Source organism: Bactrocera latifrons, unplaced genomic scaffold (genome assembly GCF_001853355.1).
Source record: "Bactrocera latifrons isolate USDA-ARS-PBARC rearing strain unplaced genomic scaffold, ASM185335v1 scaffold_345, whole genome shotgun sequence".
Taxonomy (NCBI): Eukaryota; Metazoa; Arthropoda; class Insecta; order Diptera; family Tephritidae; genus Bactrocera; species Bactrocera latifrons.
The window spans coordinates 9741-16542 of record NW_017536985.1 but is presented as its reverse complement, the minus strand read 5'-3'; the positions used below and the strand labels follow the sequence as shown (position 1 = coordinate 16542).

Genomic DNA, 6802 nt, shown 5'->3' with positions numbered 1-6802 from the left:
TGAAGGATACGAAAAAAAAAATTGTTTTATTTTTCTCTTTTAGAAGATTATATCCATCCGAAAAAACGACCTAAATTTTTTTAACATCGCTGCGTATAGTACGGTAGTGAAAGGGTTAAGAAGACTGACTACAAAATCAGCTTCGGAATTCGCAAGACAAGGCGACAAATCTTCCAAGGTGACAAAACGGCTTACGAAAACGGTACGGAAGATACGAACGATAAGCTATCCACAGACACAGGCAGTCTCGTTGTAGATAACTGGAGGGTATCCGATGAGCCTTACATGTCGGATCACTCCTGGATACTCTCCAGCATCCGCGAGAACTCCCCTCATATATCGGAATCTTAGAAGAACAGCGTGGGAAAAATTTACCAGTATAGCACCAAAATGCCTTGAAAATGGAGGCAATAAGAGTATTAGTAATCCTCAGGAACTAGATTTAGAAGTTGAGAAGTTGGAAAAAATCCTAACCACAACTTTCAATAAATCCATACCGCTAACAGTTCTGAAGAAAGAGAAAACCTCTTCCTAGGTGGAACAGCGAGCTCAAGAATTTGAGAACTTTTAGACTTTTAGAACCAAAATCTGGCAGCCATACCAAGATAAGATACAAAATAGAAAGTTGCAGAGAAACCGCAAGACTGAGCAAAATGCTATATAGATCATACTAATATCACCTACATTAGAGCGGAAGGAAATGATTGGACCTCCTCGGCAAAAGAGTCTCTGGAGGTACTTATTACGACGCACTTTCCCGGGAGTCAGCAAACACCTTTAACGAGGGTCCAACCAGACCAACCGATAAACGCAGCTGATTACCGAGGCCAGATAGTAGACAAAAGCAAAATCAAATATGCCATAAATAGTTTTGCACCATTTAGAGCACAAAGCGGTCATGACGGGATTATTCGCATAATGCTGCCAAAAACCAATGGTTCAAAGGCTTGAAGATATATACAAAGCTGGCAAACACATAATGGCATAGGTGACACTATGTGCAGATGGATACTATCCATGCTTAAAAATAGAAAGATTATAACATCAAACGGCTCTGCAACACAAACGAGTTATGTGAGTAGAGGGACGCCTCAAGGAGGTGTCCTCTTCCCACTTCTATCGGTTGAGGGAGTGAAAGCAGTAGGGTGAGGGTGAATACGGGGTGGGAGTGAAAACAGTAGCATATGCAGACGATATAGTGTTTTTGATATCATTCATGTTTCCTTCCCGTCAGCGAGATTATGGAAAGAGCACTACGATGGTTAAACCTATGGACCAAGAAAAATGGACTAGGAGTTAACCCGAACAAAACAGAATTGATACTATTCACAAGCAGAACCAAAATCCCTCAGTTTCAACTTCCGATACTAAACGGTACAACACTCACTCTATCCCCAACAGCTAAATACTTGGGGGTAGAGATTGACACCAAACTGTCCTGGAAAATAAATATAGAAAAAAGAAGAAATAAAGTATATATGGCCTACTATACTTGCAAGAGAATCGTCAGAAAGAATTGGGGCCTTAAACCTAGCATAATCATGGGGATAGATACGGATGTCATAATACCTATACTTATATATGGAGCACTGGTATGGTGGCCAGCTCTAAACGAACAATACAACATTAAAAAATTAAATGGAATACAAAGAGCAGCATGTGCGGGTGTTACTGGAGCAATCAGGTAATGTCCGACTGACACGCTCAATGTGGTCCTGCATCAACTACCCATGCAGAAATTGCGGCTATAAGAATAAAAACTGTGTGTGACGAGTCCGAAATGGACTGCGGAGTAGGCACGGTGGTATTCTCTGCTGACCTAGGCTTTTCTCTCTCTATATGTCTACCGAACTCGGCTAGCATCCAATAACAAACGACTTATAAAATAGGCCAAGGAAATATATCTACAGAGTAACAACTATCACAACAGGGCACTGGCCATTTGAGGAAATGCGGCAAAAGTTGGAATGCCCTACAACAATATCTGCCGAGGCTGTGGAATAGCAGGGAACAAGGAAACAATTTTCCAGTTTCTCTGCGAATGCCCAGCCCTAACACAGATCCGACACAAAACCCTTGCAATCCATCAAGCACCAAACCTTGAATGGATTTCTACTAAAAAATATCAGACATAGGCAGTTTCATCGAAACCTCCAAATGGTTTGAGAGAGAATTTGATACACGATAGCAGATGCAGAAGGTTCTACGAATAGTGCATCAAAGTTAATTGAGCGATTTGAAAAGAATTGTATCAAATCAATTTCGCTTTAGGAAAATTGTTAAAAGTTTAAAATCAGCAGTATTTATATATAAAATTATTTAATTTTCCCATATAGACGAGCCCTGAATACCAAAAAAAAGCTAAAAAGTGGTAATACTTACACCGAAATTTTTTTGCTGGGTTGAGTTGATATCAATAATACCGAATTTCAAAAGTTCAACCAAAGTCCAGTTGAGTTGAAATCTGTAATAGAGGTACATATAACATTCTCTATGTCACATTTTGAGTTAAAAAAGCAAAGAGTTTCTCGGAACCTTTTAGACTATCGTATATTGTCACGCGCGAACTCAAATAAATCGGCATTAAGAATTTTTTGTGTCTATGATGTAAGATGAAAGATGAGGAAAATAATTAATATACGAAAAAAATTTTGTATTGAATTTATAATATAAATGTGTTCATCCGTATAATGAATCATATTTGTGTTTGTTTTATATTGCAGCGAAAAACTTAGTAGCATGTATATATTAAATTTCGACAATGTATGCAAAATAAATGCCGAAAATCAGCTGAGCAGTTGCAACAATGCATCCTTCGGCTTGTTCGTAATGACTCTTGTTAATAAATAGGATGATCGAAGCGATTGATTGGTAACATTACAAATTTTGGGAGAAGCTCAGTTGCAGGCAAGGATTCCTTTGCTTCCTTTAGAAATGTTGATCTATCTAGCGATCGTCAAATGCTGCACTTCGTCAGCAAGTGGCATCATAATTTTGTGTTATCGGGATGAGTCTTGCTGTTACCGTCTGACAAAGAAACCGCTAGGTGCTTGTGCATTTTTCTGTATTTTGGAATGTATCACAAACGAAAATATAATGCATAATATCTCTAATACTGTTGGCGGCTTAAAGAACTCAGCTTTTCGTTTTTCTTAATTTTAGAACTTTTAAAACAAAAACCTCCAAGGGTTTGTCAGTAAAGTAATAGGACTGATTTTCTTCTACCGCGTCTGTACGTCGGAGCGTGCAAGCACCGATTAGATTCGGTAGAGGGCGTTCCTAGCTAACGAACGAGCGGATGGTCAGTTGTTTCCGAGCACCTGGAGAGTAAGGACAAACATTTTCGAGCGACGTGTTTCTATGAGGGGTGCAATCTGAAAATTCTGCGTTCGTTAGAGCAGAGGTACGCAATTAAATTCAGTGTGAAATTCGGTAAATTTATGATCAAGCATTGTCTCCTAGATGATGCTTTAACAAGAGTGGTGGGTTTCGGTGGCATCAGGCCTTTTGAGGGAGATGTTAAATTTATTCTAATCGGCGGTTCATAACATTGTGACGGAAGTGTGTGCAAGTGACCCTCAATTTTTGAATAACGTAATCACAGGTGACGGGTCATGGAGCCGCAGTCATCTTACAGTCCAGATGTGGCCCCCACGGATTTTTTTATTTCCTTGCCTAAAAAAGCCGATAAGGGGCAAGCATTTTGAGACGACAGAGGGGAACAGCAGGCACCTCGGCTGTCAAGTCTATTCCGGAGAATGTAGTATATATGTTTTTCTATAACGACTGCGTATTACTAACGCTATAACAAGTTTTCTTTCGCAGAAGTAAAAAAAAAAGTAAGGCGATTTCTTTTATTGCTCCTCTTTGTTGTTTTAATTATTTCAGTACAACACAATTAAACACAACATTAAAAGAAGAAATGGTAAAAAAAGAAGAATGATAGAGTACAAGATTGCGCAGATGAAAGACAAAAAATTTTTCGTTCTGCGCGTCTATGTCACACGGCTCATAAATTTCGTGAAATAGCTTGAGTAGCAAGTAAATATTGCTTGTTAATAATAATTGAATTGAATTGAAATAAAGTATTGAAGATCCGCGAGATTTTAGATTTTTATTAATTTATTATTTTGCAATATAAATATTTTTATTAATTGTTCGATTAAAATACGCACCAAACAAAAAATGGAAAAGTAACTCATTTACAAAAATCACAGTGCAAATTAAATATGAAAATAATTACAATTATAGATCAATTTGAATATTTAACATAAAACTTAAAATTAAAAGAAGTATTTAAATTAAACAATTCAGATTTTATAATGTCTTTTATTTTATTCTGCTTTTGTTTTTTATTTTTAAATATTTTTAGTTATATTTTAGTCATATTAAAAGATATTTATATAATCTATACATTTATTTCTTAAATTTGCTTATTTTACGTTTCTCTTGATAATGGAGTTTCGCAATATTGACATTAAGTATTCGAATTTCAAAGAACATTCGAGATCTAAAAACTTTTTAGCCTCTAGATCAATGTCCCTAGCCTTGTCGATAAACATTTGAATGTAACCTTTGCATGCATAAAGATAATCTTTATTGATGTCCGTAAAAATTTTCTACATCCGTGCCACTTTTTCAACAAGTTGTGGTGGAGGCTTCGTCAAACCTCCTTCACTCAAATGGTTAACCCATGTGGATGAATTATTGCTTTGATCCGATTCAATAATGAGCGGCAGTACGTTCTTCAACCTGTGGCATGAACAGCCAGCTACATTTTCCACACCATCATACTCCAGCTGGTCTATTTCGCAATATCATCGCAGTTTACAGTATCGTCTGATTTTGAATCGCAAACTTTTGATAAAATAGTTCCTATTAAATGTAACATATTGAATTAAAGTATTTTTAAGTAAATACAAAATAAAATTACCTGTTAAGGTGTATGGTCTTCTTCTAAATTGGCGCTAGTAGACAGTATACGCTGATTACGTCCTAAAAGATACGATCTTAGTCTATATTTAATTTCCTGCTGATCAGGAAACACGCCCTTACCGCGTATTTCCAGTATATCTTGACTTTGTCGATACGTAAGTATGTACTTAATACCAAAACAATTTTCTAATTTCGCACGCAGCAGTTTGAGAGCATTGATTGATTGCAAAATTCCTAATATAGTAAAGTTTAGTTGAAATTCAATAATTCAAAATTAGTATATCACTTGAACCTTTTTGAAATGGCAATAAACATTTCCTATTTATTGCCCGCATTTCTGTTACCATTTGTGTCATATCGTCCAAGATCTTGTCTTGTTCAGTAAGCTCAAGCCCATAGGCATTCATTCGATTGCGACTATCTGCGTTTGGAACTTTGAGGGTCATCACATCGAACCAATCGTTAGTCTATGTTAAGCAAATCAGTTATAAATAAAATTGTAAGCATAAAAAATAAATCAATATTTACTGTTTTTAGTAGCTTGAAACATTCACGCCAATTTCCTTCACCTAAATGACCCAAACTCGCCGCTCGCGACACTGACTGCAACAGTATGAGAAAATAATTTTGTTGCCAATTTAACTTTTTGCCGCTCCGGTCCAGATACCTCTAAATGACGGGAGCTTATTTTATGGGTTATAGAAAGGGTATTACCAGACGTCAGCTGAAGAACATGATATATTATATCCTTCGTAACTTTTTTGCCATCAATCAAAAAACCGTCATCTAAGAAGTGGTTTCTTAATAGTTTTGTGAGATGTGGAACGTCAGCAAACACGTAAATCTTAGTTTCTTCGAATATAAACCTGAAATTATAAATACTTATACCTCAATATCTTTAAACATGAAAAACTCCAAAGAAAAAAATTCTATAATCTCTTACAAAGAATTGCAAATACTCAGCTTAATAAATGTACCTACCATGGTTTTTCTGGGCTAATATTTAAGCTATTTAAACGGCTTCTGTTGGTTTCACCTAAATCGCAAACAATACCAACAACGTTGTATTCTCAGTTTTTCGCTGTTTTAATTATATAGTTAATAATATCTGTGGTCATGTTGCGGTCGAAATCGTAAAAAATTGGTTGTTTCCAATTTCCAACAAGACCTGCAAAAAGGATTTGAATATTGTAAGTTCTATTTGCACAGGACGTAAAGGGAAGTACATATTTGTATGTATTTTATAAACCACAAACCTCTAAGCATTCTGACTTGAACATTCTTAACAGGTGGTAAGACAGTATCGGATACTTTGTCGTAACAAAAAACTTCTCTTAGCTTGGCTTCGTCGAAACTTAAAAAGTTTTTGTTCTTTCTTGAATCTTGAACAACCAGCTTTAAAATGCCGCGGTCTTTCAATTTTTATCTGACCGTCCGTAAAAATCCCCTTTGACTTTTCTTCAACATTTTTGTAGTAAAACTCAGATTTAGCTAGTTTTACTTTTAACTCGCTTATTTCAAATTCAATTTTGCGCTTGGCATGCGAAAAATCATCTTTAAGTTTTTTATATAAATACATATACATATTTATTTTCAGTTTGAAGTACTTTTCTGTGATAAAAAGCATAAAGTTTATATATAAATACATATACATATACATATATAATGCTACATCTTGAAAAAAATCTTCACTTACATTTTTTTCACTAGCATTTTTATTTTGTCTCCTTGGCCTGAACTTTCTTTAATAGCAGCGTCTTCAGTGCACAATTCATTCAAACTATTTTCCATTGAAAGGTCTGCACAATCCTCAGTCAGGTTAAAATCTTCAGCAGGTATACACTCTACTCGCAATTCTTGAAGTTGG

At 35.8% G+C, this 6802-nt stretch overlaps 1 pseudogene; it reads left to right on the top strand.

The window, feature by feature from the left end:
- Positions 1–351, top strand: part of LOC108971476 — a 10174-nt pseudogene extending 9823 nt beyond the window's left edge.
- The last annotated feature ends 6451 nt before the right edge of the window (positions 352–6802 follow it).